This window comes from Bombina bombina, chromosome 4 (genome assembly GCF_027579735.1).
Source record: "Bombina bombina isolate aBomBom1 chromosome 4, aBomBom1.pri, whole genome shotgun sequence".
NCBI classification, from domain to species: domain Eukaryota; kingdom Metazoa; phylum Chordata; class Amphibia; order Anura; family Bombinatoridae; genus Bombina; species Bombina bombina.
The window spans coordinates 454319771-454337823 of NC_069502.1; the positions used below are offsets into that span (position 1 = coordinate 454319771).

Sequence of the window (18053 nt, forward strand, 5' to 3'; positions counted from 1 at the left end):
CTAAACTATTATCCCTAATTTGGATCACATCCTGTAGTCCTTTGTTAGACCAATCCTGGAAGATCTTGGAAGAAATTCCGGGTGGAAATTTAGGGTTACCACGAATAGGCATGTATTTAGAGGATTTCCAATAAATTTTTAGCTCATCACATAATTTGTGCCATGCTAGGATAGGGTTCGACAACGTCCCCATCTTAGCCAGCCGTTTAGGTAGCTCCCTCTTATCCAGGTGGTTCAGGGCTCTCAAAATGTATGGGGTCACAACTTCCGATTCTATGTATAGATTAGTTGAATACTCTGTTTCCGTAATCCAATCTAGAATATATTTACTTAATATAGCTAAATTATAATATTTGAGATTTGGAAGTGCCAGACCTCCCACATTTGTATGCAAAGATAAATTGTGCACTGATATCCGTCTGCGTTTTTGATTCCATATAAATTAAACCCTGCTGTAAGACTGTTGAATAAGACCACGTCTTTACTTTTAATCAGAAGCGGCAAATATTGGAGTAGGTATAAAAGCTGTGGGAAAAAAATGGTCTTAATCATGGCAACTCGAGCTGATAGTGAAATTGGGAGCGACATCCACTTGTCTATCTCCTGTTTATATTTAGAAAAATAGGGTGTAAAGTTCAATTTATACCAGGCGTTGGGGTCTTTACGTATTTTAATCCCTAGATAGTTTATAGATTCTACCGATTTGAAGGGATATCTACCTGGTGGAGAATCATTTCGAACAAAACATAAGATTTCAGATTTTTCTGGATTAATTTTATAACCCGCAAAGGACCCAAATTGTTTGGCTAATATCAAAAAATGTTGTATTGATAAATCAGATTAATTCAAAAATAGAAGTAAATCATCCGCATATAGAGAACGACTTTACTTTTACCAACCATTATCCCTGGTAATTCTTGCCTTAATTTAACCGCAAAGGGCTCTAACGCCAGATTAAACAAAAGAGGTGAGAGCGGACAGCCCTGACGTGTGCCTTTACCTAAAATAATATCTTGTGAGAGTTCGGAATTTATTAATAAGTTAGAAATTGGGTTTTGATAGATTGTATGAATCGTCGTTAAGAAATTACACTTAAATCCAAATCTTACTAGAGAGTAAAATAAGTGGTCCCAATTGATAAGGTCAAAGGCCTTTTCGGCATCAATCGCCAGTAAGGCCATATTAGATCTTTCTCGACCTGCTTTGGCCTTATTTTCTGAGCAGAAAAAATCTAGGACTGTCAGGACTCGGCGTATAATTTTGGACACGTTTCTACCTGGCATGAAGCCCACTTGGTCCGAGTGAACTAAGTTCCCTATATAGATTTTCAGTCTGTTCGCAATAATTGACGTAAAGATCTTATAATCACAGTTTATAATCACAGTTTAATAGTGATATTGGTGTGTATGCAGCCATATTTTCTGGGTCTTTATTCTTTTTGGGTATGAGGGTGATTATGAATTGCGAGAAATATCTGGATGGCTTTTTATTTCCCATCTAATAAGAATTAAACAAGTTTACCAGGATATCCGGAATATATTCCTGTAGCATTTTATATAATTCTATTGGGAGTTGATCGGGACCAGGCGCTTTAAAGGTTTTAGCCATGCTAATCTGCTTTATAACTTCTTCCACTGTGATCGGTGCATTTAATTACTAACTCCTGGGTAGATATCTTGGGTATTTTAAGATTGTTCCAGAAGTTTAATTTATTTTGATTATTTATTTCTTCCTTCTTATAAATATTTTTATAGAATTCATAGAAGGCTTCTTTGATTTCCATGGGATTATTGATACTTTTGCCTGCCACTCTAATTGTATGTATTCTTCTGTTACTTTGTCTATTTTTAATTAGATTTGACAGGTACCTAGCCGATCTCCCGTAATTCCCTTGGTATTTGGCTTTCATTTTTAAGTCTTCTTGAATGGTCTTGTGTTGAATAAATAGGTCCCTTTCATTTTTTTCTCAGAATAATTATCCCATATTTGTTTGATAGGGTTTTTAATGTATGCCTCATAAGCATTCCTGACTTGGTTTGTTAGCTGGATTTCTCGGGCCTTACATTTCCTTTTTAACTTACATAGGTATGCTCTTATTTCACCCCTAATGAACGCCTTAAATGCTTCCCAGAATATTTCTGGTTTAAACCAGTAAGTATTATTATTATTTTTATATTCATTCCCCTTTCCAGTTATCCAGTTAGTGAATTGTAAGTTATTAATTAAGAAGGGAAGGAAAGCCTAGAGAAATTAGGACCGGAGTTTGCACCCGTCTTAATCAAAAGCGAGATAATTGCATGATCCGAAATAATTATATCTTTAATGCCAGTATTAATAACTTGGTTTAATCCAAGTTCTGAAACCAGGAACATATCTATACGTGAAAGTGTATTAAATGTTTTTGATTCGCATGTAAATGCTCTTACGTTGAGAAATTGTGCACGCCATACATCCGTAAGCCCTAAATCCATCATAAAGTTGGAAAGAATCCGATTTTTCCCAAATTCGGATTTATTTATACATTTAAACCTGTCTAGTCGTGGCCTGTGAGCAATATTAAAATCTCCACCAATAATAATTCTCTGATTGCTATAATACATCAATTTAGCTTTCAAATTGTCCCAAAAAGTTTTATCGGGTGTATTGGGGCCATAGACATTGCACAATACCAATTTTACATCATGCATCAATATTTCTAGAATAATATATCTCCCGTTTTGATCTATATCTTGGGAGAGAATATCACACTGCAAGTTCCTATTAAATAAAATCGCCACACCCCTTTTCCTCCCACAAAATGGTGAATATATTATATTACCCACCCATTTAGATTTTAGTTTTAAAACTTCCTCAGGTTTTAAGTGGGTTTCTTGCAAGAAAACTATTTGTGGGTTAAGGGAATTTAATTGACTTTCTTTTTATTGGGGATGTTATTCCCCCCACGTTCCACGACAACAAGTTAAGTTCGCTTGTATTCATATTATTCTATTAAAAGAGAGATATCCAACTGTGGATGGCGAGGGAGGGGAGAAGAGAGGGGGAAGGAGAGAGAGGAGAAGAAAAAAAAAGAAAAAAAAAACAAAAGGACAAGAACCCTCTCAAATATACTACATTCACACAAACAAAAGAATGAAACCTGATATTCTCATCATTCTAATTAAGTTTAAGCTCTTTACATAATGTTTGAGTCACTTCAGCTTCTGTAATTATTTGAGTAGTACCATTGACTTTGACTATGATTTTTGCCGGATAGACAAATTTTGCTTGTAAATTAGCATTGATAAATTTAGTACATAACGGGGCCATTATTCTCCATTTTGCAGAAGTTTCTGCGGAAAAATCTTGAAATAAAAGTAATCTGTGTTGATTTATTTTACATTCCTGAGTTTTACAGTAATTCTGCATTATTAAGATCTTGTCTTATAAGTTGAGAAATTTTATTATAATTGTCCTGGGTTTAACGGGCTCCACTAGGATTTTCCTTAAATACTCCTAATCTATGCAACCTTTCTATTAACATAGGCGGTTGGTTCTGTAAACCCACACATTGTGGCAATGAAACTCTGTACTTTCAGACAGGCCCACTACTTTTAAATTGTTACGTCTGGACCTGTCTTCAAGGTCTTCGATCTTAGCCTGCATAGTAGCTATTTCTTTTTCATGATCTGATACTGTTGTTTCTTGACTATTTAATAGGTCCTCTAAAGTAGAGATTCTGAGCTCTGCTTCGTCAAGTCGGCCAGAGAATTGTCTAACTTCTATTGCTAGGTTGGATATCTCCATTTTAATCTCTAAAAATTGTGGCGTAAATAGGTCTGACATGTGTTGTAATAACGGTTTACTCTCGATAGGTATAGGTTCCTCCTGAGAACTTAAAGGGACATGAAACCCACATTTTTTCTTTTGTGATTTAGAAAAAACATGCATTTTTAAACAACTTTCTAATTTACATACATTATCTAACTTGCTTCATTCTCTTAATATACATTGCTGAAAAGCCTATCTAGATAGGCTCAGTAGCTGCTGATTGGTTGCTGCACATAGATGCCTCGTATGATTGGCTCACCCATGTGCATTGCTATTTATTCAACAAAGGATATCTAAATAATTAAGCAAATTAGATAATAGAAGTAAATTGGAATGTTGTTTAAAATTGTATTCTCTACCTGAATCATGAAAGAAATGTTTTGGGTTTAGTGTCCCTTAAAACTAGTCCTAGGTCCTTTTTTATCTTTTGACTTGGGCGGCATAGCTAGGGGTGAATATACAATAGGGGACAAAAATTTGTCCATTAAGTGTGACACACAACTTACTCACACACACGAAGAGAAGAAAGAGAGAGAGAGATAAAAAAAAAAAAACCGTGAAATAAGGTGTTAGAGACCAAGAATGGGTCAGTTAAATTAATCTATATGAAGGAGGCCCAACCTCCCTCAGGAAAGACAGTGCACGTGTAGTGAAATGTATACTGAAAAGGAAAACGAAAATATCTAAGGCTATGCCGACACACTTATTATAACTAAATCGATTCACCTTAGGATTAGTTATGTAGATTTTACCACACCTTAGACCAACAACCTTAGTCTTATTATGTCATATAATATACCATATACAACGTATTGACCTTGTCCTAATATTGAGACATTCTCTTGAATTGATAACAGTATTCCTTAGTGCCCAATAGCTGAACCACCTGTCTGACTGTGGCTATCACATAGTATATAGATAATTTCTTATTATATGATAGATAACCCACAACTAACTAGCGTTTAATAGGTACTGATCTCTTACTACAACATTGTTGACCGGCATCCACTGAATTCTTTGTCATAAAAAATTCAAAAGAGTGCCTTATTTCTCAGAGTTTCATCCATATGAATGAACACAGTTGTATATAATATTTGGTACTCTCAACTCTAAAAACTGAAAGAAAATACAAACATATTTCTATATCACTTTAACCCTCTGTTGACTTAATCCTAAGTACTGTGTGTGGTTCCTGGCAAAAGAACAAAGGTAGAGGCATTTTCATAACACCTTAACAAACATTCATCTAGACTGACTAACAGGCTTTTTATATACATATAACTAACATATACCATTTAAGTATACTTCGAATACAGCCTGCTTAACAAGCATCTAGCAGTTCTTTAACAGGTTTTTATCAATTGTGCATCTCTTGTTGACATGTTATTAACCAATAACTGTCAGGCCTTTGTCAGAAGAAACTTCATCAGAGCTTTGTTGATCATAGGTTCCTGTGATATACCTTTAAGGTATATCCCTGCCTTTCCTCTTACCCTATAAAAAGGGATCAGTTACGTCATTTCCTTGCCTGATTATTGAAGTCAAGTCTCAGTATACTAGCTGATGCCTGCTTCGTCTCAACTCAGGTCACAGGAGACTACTTTAACCTTTTCTAAGTATTTTGCAGATTCAACCTCATCTTGTTCTAAAGAACACAAACGCTGGAGAATTTGAAGCTAAAGCAGAAGTCTTTCTACTTTTGTCAAGTGAACCGCTACTTTGTATTTACCCGCTGTCAGTTCCTACAGCTGATCTCAGACCCCGACGCCAAGTAACCGGAAGTGAGTCACACACTCTAACATCTGAAGCCGCAACCGCAACTCCGCTCTCAAAGCTGAACAGGTAAACCAAGTTTATCTAAACTCACTACTCTTTGTCACTGCCGTTTTCCAGATTACTGGATCCCATAAATAGACAGTCTGTTTATCTTCTGCCTTATACCTCGCATTCAGTCACTTAGTGTATCAGTCAGAAACTGCTTGTCAGGAGTTGTATTGAACGCCAAAGCTTACACAGACCGCAATCAGCATAGAGACAAATTGCAAGGATTACACAAAACCTGTGGGGGTGTTTGGAGATTGACTGTGTGTATATATTTTAGAGTGTGTGTGAAGTAAGTTTATTCAGAGATCCACATTTAACCATTTGGAGGCTGCAGCTCTATAAAACTTTATCTAAAGGAATATTGGATTATAATGTTTGCCTCAGACTTTTACTAAAGATCTGTCTAAGAAGTGAATTGTCTTGTCTTTCATACAAGTTCACTGTCATTCAGTTAATCTAACCACTGTGTAATAAAAGCTCACTGTGACACTCTCTTGTCTAAAGAAATGTTTCAGGGGTTAGTTCACTAAAGAGCAACATAACCTATTTTATCATTCTGACATTAGTCTGGTGAATTCATCACAGTTCCTCTATGTAAATAAACAAGTTAAATATTGAATTCAGAGCTCTTTAAACTTGAAAGTTGCTGCTTCAAAAGGGACACTGCAGTGACTGCACTATAATGTTGCAAAGCTCCACAACCAGCACATATAGACATTCAATCTTCAACTCTAGATAGCCTTTAAAGCATATGTTCAAAATTGCAACCGAGCAAAAAAAAACTTTCCGGCAAAGGATTTTCCTTATATATACCGGTATTAACAAATTGAAGGGCATCCAGCTTGTGTATATACTTGAGTTTCAAATATGATCAAGATATGTTATATAGCTTGATAGAAAAGCATAGTTGAACCCCTTGCAACACTCTATACTGGGCTTTTTCGTGAACAATAGTATTAAGTCCAAAACACAGTACAGCTCCCTGGCCCTTAAGAAAAGCCCGCCTTACCTTCACCCTGAGTGCCTCAGGGACTTACCCTCGGCGGCTATACCCAACGATATTAGAGCGGAGCCAGTTGTAAGAAGAACTAGCGTCGGGTCAACCCACCATCCGAGCAGACTTGCTGTAAAAGTCTTACACAGGGGACCCTCAAAGCATTTCCTGTACTGCCGATTCTTCGCCCTCTTCAGTTGCTTGCGGCAGGTCACCACTGTTTAAGGGGGTTATTTATACTTGCTTTACCACTCCTTCCGCTCCTTCGTATGCCGGGGTAGCCACGATCTCACCTCCGCTGTATTTTACCAGGTGGACTGTTCACTTCTGGTGCTCGGGTGCTCAAGTGCCGGGGCAACTCGGCTTACAGCCCAGTCAGAGGCTTCCACTCGTCAGGCCCCACAAGCATGGGACTTCAAAGTATCCGGACCGCTTAGCTTAGGAACGGCCAAGGAATCAGGCGAGACGACTATTCTCTAGCGTTCTCGTCGTGTTGTAGGCGAGCAAGATCCCACACAGCGTGTGTATGCTCCTCCCACCGGAAGCCCGTTCCACCCACATTTTTTTTTTCACGATTCAGATAGAGCATGCAATTTTAAACAACTCTCCAATTTATTTCAATTATCTAATTTTGTTTTGTTCTCTTTGTATCCTTTATTAAAAAGTATACCTAGGTAGGCTCAGAAGCCGATTGGTGGCTGCACATATATGCCTTTTCTCATTGGCTTTAAACTAGCTGCCAGGAGTGCATTACTGCTCCTTCCACAAAGGTTATCAAGAGAATGAAGCAACTTAGAACATACAATTTTAAATAACTTTCCAATTTACTTCTATTATCTATCTGAATCCAGAAAGAAACATTTTGGGTTTCATGTTAACTTCTTTATTTTGCTTACTTTTCTGTACTGCCTGTACAAAAATAAACTGTATTTTTTAATATTACTCCTACAAACGCTGGAGTACATACAGCATAGTTAAGTATGCAGTAATTTAAAATCATGCAACATGCTACACAGTGATTAATCAGGTGTACCAGTGTATCTCTTCTACATTCTGGAATTGCAACGCCCTCCTAACAAAAATGGCAGTTAACACAGAATATTTTTGTGTGCACATCTTTCGCAGTGCAGGGTTGAATTGTTGAAATTAATGAAGGGGGCTATTTTGGCATAGGCCTACTACAGTCAGAAATTACCCTGCTACCCTATGCAGTACGTAAATATTTATATCTGATATTTTCCCTAGTAGATCCTCTTATTTTTGATATTATATCTTTATTATATTATGTGATTAATAATAACAAAATATATGCTTACCTGATAAATGAATTTCTTTCCGGATATGGAGAGTCCACAACATCATCAATTACTGTTGGGAATATCACCCTTGGCCAGCAGGAGGAGGCAAAGAGCACCACAGCAAAGCTGTTAAGTGTCACCCCCCTACCCACAATCCCCAGTCATTTGACCGAAGAAAAATGGAAAAAAAGGAACAACACAAAAAGGTGTAGAGGTGCCTGAAGTTTATTTAAAAATAACTGTCTTAAAAATAAGCGTGGGGTTGTGGACACTCAGTATCCGAAAATAAATAAATTTATCAGGTATGCATAAATTTTGTTTTCTTTCCTAAGATATGGAGAGTCCACAATTTCAACAATTACTATTGGGAACCAATACCCAAGCTAGAGGACACAGATGACTAGGGGGGGAGAACAAATCAGGCAGCCTAAATAGAAGGCACCACCGCTTGAAGAACCTTTCTCCCAAAAGAAGCCTCAGCCGAAAATATAGGCAAAAATATAAAATTTGGAAAAAATATGCAGAGAGGACCAAGTTGCAGCCTTCCACAGAAGCTTCATTCTTGAAAGCCCAAGAAGAGGAGACAGCCCTAGTGGAATGAGATGTTATTCTCTCAAGAGGCTGCTGTCCAGCAGTCTCATAAGCAAAACAGATCATACTGCTCAACCAGAGAGAAAGAGAAGTAGCAGTTGCCTTCTGACCCTTACACTTTCCAGAGAAGCAAACAGGGCAGAGGACTGACGAAAATCCTTAGTCGCCTGTAGATAGATTTTTAGTGCACGCACAATATCCAGGTTGTGCAACAAACTTCCTTATGAGAAGAAGGATTAGGACATAGAGAAGGAACGACAATCTCCTGATTAAAATTTCTATCTAAAACCACTTTAGGAAGAAAACCCAACTTAGTACGAAGAATCGCCTTATCAGCATGAAAGATAAGATAAGGCGAATCACACTGCAAAGCCTAGAGTTCCGAAACTCTTCAAGCAGAAGAAACAGCAATAAGAAACAAAACCTTCCATGATAGCAACTTAATATCTATGGAATGCAGTGGCTCAAACGGAGCCTGCTGCAAAACTTTAAGAACAAGGTTAAGGCTCCAAGGAGGAGCAACAGACTGGCCTGATTATCTGTAACAAAATAGATAATGCAGAAATCCAGACCTTCTTAGAGAAAAGACAAAATCCTAGGAATCCTAACCCTACTCCAAGAGTAGCCCTTGGATTCACACCAATAAAGGTATTTACGCCATACCTTATGATAATTCTTCCTAGTAACTGACTTGTGAGCCTGAATCATGGTCTCAATGACCGACTCAGAAAAAACTACGCTTAGACAGAACTAAGCGTTCAATCTCCAAGCAGTCAGCTTCAGAGAAACGAGATTTGGATGAAAGAAAGGACCCTGAGCTAGAAGGTCCTTGCACAGAGGCAGCCTCCAAGGTGGGAGAGATGACATCTTCACTAGGTCTGCATACAATATACTGCGAGGCCACGCAGGAGCTATTAGAATAACCAACGCTCTCTCCTGTTTGATATGAGCAATGACTCGTGGAAGGAGAGCAAACGGAGGAAACAGATATGCTAGACTGAAATCCCAAGGGACCGCCAGAGCACCTATCAGGGCGGCCTGCGGATCTCTCGACCTTGAACCGTAATTTGGAAGCTTGGCGTTCTGTTGAGATGCCATCAGATCCAACTCCGGCATCCCCCATTTGAGGTTAACCTGGAGGAATATCTCCGGATGGACTGCCCACTCCCCGGGATGAAATGTCTGTCTGCTCAGAAAGTCGCTTCCAAGTTGTCCACACCTGGATGGCAGAAAGAAAGCAATTGTGAGCTTCCGCCCATTGAACAATCCGAGCCACTTCCTTCATGGCTAAGGAACTCTGAGTTCCTCCCTGGTAGTTGATGTAAGCCACTGAGGTGATATTGTCCAACTGGAACCTGATAAACCTGGGTAAGGACAACTGAGGCCAAGTCATCAGAGCATTGTAAATCACTCTCAACTCCAAGATGTTTATGGGGAGAGCCGACTCCTCCCGAGTCCATAGTCCCTGCGCTTGTCATGAGTCCCAGACTGCTCCCCAGCCCAGCAGGCTGGCGTCCATGGTTACAATCACCCAGGAAGGTCTCCTGAAGCATGTGCCCCGAGACAGGTGCTCCTGAGAAACCCACCACGGGAAAGAGCCTCTTGTCGACTGTTCTAGATCTATCCTCTTAAACACAGATCCGAAATGGTCCCCGTTCCATTGTCTGAGCATGCATAACTGCAGGGCTCTCAAATGGAAACAAAGCATAGGGAATGATGTCCATGGAAGCAACAATCAGACCAATTACCTCCATACACTGAGCCACTGATGGCCGATCAGTAGACTGCAGAGTGAAGCAAGAAGAAATAATTTTGGATTTTCTGACCTCTGTCAGAAAACTTCTCATAGATAGGGAATCTATTATGGTCTCTAAGAAAACCCCCCTTGTAGCTCGAGCAAGGGAACTCTTTTCCAGATTCACTTTCCATCCGTGGGAACATAGAAAAGACAAAAAGGTCGCTGTATGAGAGTTTGCTTGTTAAAAAGATTGCGCCTGAGCCAATATGTCGTCCAGGTAAGGCGGCATTGCAATTCCCCGAGCCCTGACCGCTGCCAAGAGAGCCCCCAGAACCTTTGAGAAAATTCTGGGAGGTGTAGCAAGGCCAAATGGGAGAGCCCTAAACTGAAAGTGATGAAAAATATATAGGGGGCGTCCTTGATGAGATAAAGCCACAGGTGGCTATAACAAATGGTTTAGGCACACGCTATATATATGTGGGCTCAGAAGAGATAAGGACTCAAAAGAAAATAGGCTTGACAGGGTAACCAAGCCAAGGATTAGCTTTTCTAATGACAATTTGCAGTTAAGATGTGACAACACTACAAAAAATAAAATGTACCAAATGTCCCAAATATAATAGAATGTAGATGTAGAATCCCAAAGGAAATTCACGTGTCAGGTCCAGGCAGCTATCTGTGAGTGAATCAGGGTCCCAATCCAAAATCAGCAATCTGTAGATAACATAAGGAGACAGAAGCACCACATGGCCTAATATTGTTTGACTGAGTAATAATATGAATAAAACATATATATTGCACTCACATTGAGTAATGCACCCCTTGTGGTGCCAATGAAGCAGACTGGGATCACAACAGTCACCCAGCAGACTGACCTCCGGTGTTATTACAGCAATCTGTAGGTGACGTAAGAAGACATACACGCCAATATGGCCTAGTATTGTATGGTACAACAAGTGTATATGTATTAAAAGTTGCACTAACATGTGGTAAAGCACCCCTCTAGGTGCAAATGTAGCAAGCTGAAATCAAACAGTAACCCAACAGACTGGCCTCTGGTGGAAAAGGATACTTGGATAGCTCATCAATGGAGTCCAGAGATATATATATGCGTGTGGTCAAAGTGAAATGGCAAATGATAATAAAAGGGTAAAATAAAATAAAGTATGGCGGCAAGTGGTAAGTGTCCAAACTTACTTTAATAAAAAGATAAAATCAAGCAACTCATTTCTCAACCAAACAGTGGTTGTTTCATCAGGCTTCATGACACTTACCACTTGCCGACATACTTATATTTATTTTATTTTATCCATTTATTATCATTTGTCATTTCACTTTGACCATGCGCATATATGGGTGACTGTTGTGATCCCAGTCTGCTTCATTGGCAATACAAGGGGTGCATTACTCAATGTGAGGGCAATATATATTTTTATTCATATTATTACCCAGTCAAACAATATTAGGCCAAGTGGCGCTTCTCTCTCCTTATGATATCTACAAACTGAAAGTGATTGTCTTGAAATGCGAATCTCAGGAACTTGTGATGATCCCTGTGGATGGGAACATGAAGATACGCATCCTTCAGGTCTATGGTCGTCATGAATTGACCCTCCTGTACCAACGGGAGAATGGACCGAATGGTTTCCATTTTGAAGGATGGTACCCTGAGAAACTTGTTTAGACACTTTAGGTCCAGGATAGGCGAAAAGTTCCCTTTTTTTTGGGAACCACAAACAGATTTGAATAGAATCCTAGTCCCTGCTCTTTTACAGGAACTGGAACTATCACCCCCCGAGGGAAAAGAGGTCCCAAACGCAATTTAAGAATGCCTCTCTTTTCATCTGGTCTGCAGATAATCTTGAGATGAGAAACCTGCCCCTGGGAGGAAAGGTTTTGAATTCTATTTTGTAACCCTGAGACACTATGTCCATAGCCCAAGGATCTGGGACATCTCGTACCCATGCTTGATAAAACAGAGAAAGTCTGCCCCCCACTTGATCCGGTCCCGGATTGGGGACAAACCCTTCATGCTGATTTAGACTCAGCAGCGGGTTTCTTTGATTGCTTCCCCTTGTTCCAAGACTGATTGGGCTTCCAAGAAGATTTGGAGTGTTCCTGCTTGGAAGAGGAAGAAGGCGGCTTTCCTTTGGAGTTAAGAAAGGAACGAAAATTACTTTGACATCCTTTAGGTCTATTCTTCTTGTCTTGCGGTAGGAAAGACCCTTTCCCACCCGTAATGTCAGATTATTTCTGCCAGGCCCAGTCCAAACAAGGTTTTACCCTTGTAAGGGAGCGCTAGAAGTTTGGACTTAGAAGCGACATCCGCTGACCATGATTATAGCCACAACGCTCTTCGAGCTAGGACAGCGAAGCCAGATATCTTGGCTCCCTGCTTAATAACTTGCATGGTAGCATCATAAATAAAGGAATATGCTAGCTTGAGAGCCTTAATCCTATCCTGGATCTCTTCCAAATGAGTCTCTACTTGAAAAGATTCAGACAAAGCCTTGTACCAATAAGATGTCGCACTAGATACAGTGGCAATACAAACTGCAGGTTGCCATTGGAGACCCTGATGAACATACATTTTCTTCAAATAAGCCTCCAGCTTTTTGTTCATTGGATCCTTAAAAGAGCAGCTATCCTCTATAGGAACAGTAGTTCTCTTAGCCAGAGTAGAAAAAGCCCCTTCTACTTTAGGCACCATACGCCAAGATTCCTTAATGGAGTCAGCAACAGGAAACATCTTTTTAAAAACAGAAGATGGGGAAAACGGTATTCCTGGCTTCTCCCATTCCTGCGCAATAATCTCAGTTGCACAATCCGGAACAGGAAACACATCCACAGAGGAGGGTACATCAAAGTATTTATTAAGTTTACTTGAGTTCTTAGGGTTGACAACGACAGGCGGGTCGGAGTCGTCCAAAGTAGCCAAAACCTCCTTTAACAATACACGGAGGTGTTCAAGCATAAATTTGAAGGATACTACTTCAGCATCAGATGAAGGAATTATACTGTCCGAATTTGAGATTTCACCCTCAGAAGACTTATGAGAAAGAGTACCCTGCGTAGCGGATATAGGAACAGAAACCTGTCAGGGTACCTGTGAATAGCATTAAATAAACTACATATGTATCAAATAAATTTTGATATTTTATGTCAGCTAAGATCTCCTTTGACATGAATTGAGTGGGCTATGGCCACAACAGACAAACCCCTTTTTCCTGATTACAGAACATCAGAGAACAAAGGAATTGTTTTCAAAGGTTTCCTGCCTAAGGTGTGAAGTTAAAGTTCCTATCAGATCACCACTGACCCCCTCGCTGCTCAAGACATCTGAGAGAGAGCAAAAGGGAAACATTTGTTTTAATTAGGGAGGTTGACGGACCCCTGCAATGAGATAGTCAGTCTGCAATATTCAACTCTTTTGAGGCTTAAGTGAATGCAGAAAAGAACCAGTTTTGCAAGGAAAGTGACCATTCTCTCTTCGATACAAATTGGTACATGCTGAATTTTCAATAAACATCATCCCCAGACAAAAGAAAGTCTTTTAAAACATGTTTTATTTGAAAGCATGGATGTCTTGAGGATTTGAAGTTTGGGCGGGTTGTCTATATGGTTTTCAAATATTTGAGATGTAACTCAGACTGTCCAAATAATAGGTACAAATAAATGGATATGAGATTGTCTGTTTGTACAATATTAAATATGAATGTCTGCTAAATTAAATATAAATAATAGGGGGGTGGAGCTAACTGCCAAAGCGACTAGAAGCACACTACAGGAACTCCTGTTTCTAATATTGATTATTGGGGTTTTGTGGCTGAAATATTTAGTATATTTTTTTATCTATCACCCAGACCCCTGACTAAGGGCACATAATGTAGACTCGGAAGCACCAAGAATAAACTTTACATTTCTTAACCGGGCAGTTGATTGTATTGATCAAGAGGCAGCAGAAACTAACATAGAAGATGCTAATCTTATTGAAGAGACCTTTTTATGACATCCTCTTCTAATGAGCATGGGAACACTTGAAGACAGACTATGCGACTTGGTGAAAGATCATTTGTTCGGTCTACAGTCCTTACTCACACAGTGGTCTGAAAAAATGAATATGCGACATGCATCCCAAAATGGCGAAGGGTCAGGGCTGAATACTATCGCCCTTATGGAACAGGGTGCTGAAAGTGCTGACAATTGGGTCTTGATGGAAGGCAACAAGAATACAAACAGCACTAACGCACTCAACATGTATGTATCAAGGGAGCACAGGCAGCCCAGACAGACCCACTATAAGAAGTTTACACCGCCAGATGCTACAAAATTTCCCAGCACCATACCCCAAAAGGGCAAAGTGAAGTTGGACGGAGATGCCGAGACTGCTGAGGGAATCACTATCCCCATTTACCCACCCAATGCAGAGGCGATGAGTGAGAAGGGTGATCCTGACTCTGTGAAAGTGGTTACGGGGAAACTGAACGCAGCACTGGACTGGAGGGATCGTTCCCGAGTCACTGGGTGGTTCTACTCTCAATATGCAAACCCATCCCGTCTCAGTATTTTTTTGGACCCACATGGCAATAGCAAACCTCCCCCACCTTTCCGTACTCACAGACTGCTGTTGGAAGCCGAGGATTCTCTATACCTGAGAGTACAGCGACAAACGGAGATTAGCAAAGGGAGGATTACTCATGAGCAACATGACCCTATACTGTTTAAAGCTGAGTTTGGCTAGACACCCTCGTAATACCATATTTATATGGACAGCTGTCATATTACCACTGACCCTGTGGTCTGGGTTATTTAACACCTTTTTTTTTTTTTTATCGTCGACTTATTTGTGTGTACTGCTATAACTAGAATGTATGTCGAAAATTATCATAGGTTTGAGGTTGATATATTTGGTCTGTTATGTTTTTTAGAAATGTTTTAGATTGGAAACTTGCATGCAGGGGGAACGTACAGTACTGTCAATTTATTTATGCTGAACCCAGTAATGGGGCTATTGGGGCAACATTACTGCTCAATTTCGTGATTTTTCCACAGGACAGAGGCTGGTCATCCCCCTTCCCCCCCAAGCCGGACTAATGAGACCTAGATATCTGCTAGATATTACCTGGGATATTTACCTTTATTTACTTAAAGACAGGCTAGGGATTTAAATTAAATTAAATTTTCTAGAAATAAGATGCTGATCCCAACTGTGACCACTAGAGGGAAGTCAAAGATAAGTTATGGTTTGTCTTGTGCAATAGACATATGTGATCCTGTAGTTTGATCTGTGCTACGGTCCAGGCATATTTCAAGATCTCCAACCCTTTTTATATAGTGCAGGAGAGGTGAGAGCTACAGATTAACGGCATCCCCATTGACCATTCTAGGAGGAGTGCTGGGACTGTTAGTATGTAATCCTGTTATAACATTTTAATTTCAATCCTGTATACATGTTCTGTTTGTCACTATTAGTTCTATGAATGTTGAAAGAGAGACAAAACGGTATATGACACACTGTGAAGTACGCCACATAGATATTGTCAACACTAACTACTTGCCCCTCCATATTATATACCAGACTCAATGAGGTTCATGACTAAGTTTCTGTTTAAGCATATATTTAAAGGCTTTATGTTTGAGCAGTGAGACCTGCTTTACTTTATAATTTTTATAGATTTAACTACTCGCTTGTCAGTCCAATTGACTGCTGTTTACAGTTTCAATGGGCTTTTTTGATAATTTACTGTTCACTAGTTCAGTATGGGACATGATAGGTCTACATGTGACACTTTCATAGCTCTTTTAGATGGATATCCTGTATATGTACCTATAACTATGATATATTATATTGCACACACGTAGTTAGAAGTGGGATCAATATGAGGGTAAACTTCTAGTTTGATAATGGATTATATGTAGTTATATCAATATTCAACTGCTCTCTAATAGGCTTACTGTACCAAGACATATATCATATACTCTTATACTTAACGCTAGTCATATCACTGCGGATTATGTTGCTCAAACACCATAGGCAATGGCCCATATTATAGCATCCTATAGAAGACTCCACTATATAACTGTATACACTAGCTTAAAAAACTCTCCGATATACCAAGTGATATCTTCCCTTATTTAGTTGATTAACATAATAGACCTTTGGAGCAACACCACAAGTAGATAGGCACACAGGCTAGATTTACAATGTTGTCAGTGGTTGGACTTTTTTTATTTGTTAGGTTTGCTTGCTTTAAGGGCTGGGATAGGATTTGATTTTAGATGTCTACTAATACAATACCCAGAACCGAAATTATTCCTTAAAGGGACAGTCTACACCAGAATTTTTATTGTTTTAAAAGATAGATAATCCCTTTACTACCCAGTCCCCAGTTTTGCATAACCAACACAGTAATAATAATATACTTTTAACCTCTGTGATTATCTTGTATCTAAGCCGCTGCAAACTGCCCCTTTTTTCATTTCTTTTGACAGACTTGCAGTCTAGCCAATCAGTGATGGCTCCCAGATAACTTCACGTGCACAAGCACAGTGTTATCTATATGAAATACGTGAACTAACGCCCTCTAGTGGTGAACAACTGTTAAAATGCAATCTGAAAGAGGTGGGCTTCAAGGTCTAAGAAATTAGCATATGAACCTCCTAGGTTAAGCTTTCAACTAAGAATACCAAGAGAACAAAGCAAAATTGGTGATAAAAGTAAATTGGAAAAGTGTTTAAAATTACATGCTCTATCGGAATCATGAAAGTTTATTTTGGCCTAGACTGTCCCTTTAATTCCTGCTAGCCATTTGTTGCAGATGGGAAGGTTCTATTATCAGCCCTACATGTTAATACTACGACTATTCTGTTTTAGTTCCTGCCCTTTACTGTTCTATGAATATAACCTGCTTGTTGCCAGTAACCCAGCCCTAGGTTACAATGCTTTAGGCATTACCAATATATTAGAAATTTTCTGTTTGTCGCTTCCTATACTGTAAACAACACGCTATTTGGGTATAGGGCCCATACCCAAGTAATAAGATGTTCTACTGATTTGATGTTACTAATTGGCTAGTTTGCAGTAACTGAAAGTGACAGCATTCAACCATACTTCTGAGATCATAGTGGTATCCTGATATATAGTCTTTTTATTATCTTACTTCAAATACTCGATTATGTTAAGTCCAATAAGGATGAAACTTTGTTCCTATCCATATAAATATTTACCTTACCCCGACTTCTTCATATGCTGTATATTCTTTCTACCTTCTAATAACTATTTTACAAGTTGTCAGGGGTCCTAGAGTGGCCCCATCTGTAGAAAAACAGAATTTATGCTTACCTGATAAATTACTTTCTCCAACGGTGTGTCCGGTCCACGGCGTCATCCTTACTTGTGGGATATTCTCTTCCCCAACAGGAAATGGCAAAGAGTCCCAGCAAAGCTGGTCACATGATCCCTCCTAGGCTCCGCCCACCCCAGTCATTCGACCGACGGACAGGAGGAAATATATATAGGAGAAACCATATGATACCGTGGTGACTGTACTTAGAGAAAATAATTCATCAGACCTGATTAAAAAACCAGGGCGGGCCGTGGACCGGACACACCGTTGGAGAAAGTAATTTATCAGGTAAGCATAAATTCTGTTTTCTCCAACATTGGTGTGTCCGGTCCACGGCGTCATCCTTACTTGTGGGAACCAATACCAAAGCTTTAGGACACGGATGAAGGGAGGGAGCAAATCAGGTCACCTAAATGGAAGGCACCACGGCTTGCAAAACCTTTCTCCCAAAAATA

At 39.4% G+C, this 18053-nt stretch overlaps 1 protein-coding gene across 3 annotated transcripts in view; it reads right to left on the bottom strand.

Annotated features, from left to right (window-relative positions):
- ARMC9 (armadillo repeat containing 9) overlaps positions 1–18053 on the bottom strand; it is a 935599-nt gene that overhangs the window by 656520 nt on the left and 261026 nt on the right. The window lies entirely within an intron of this gene.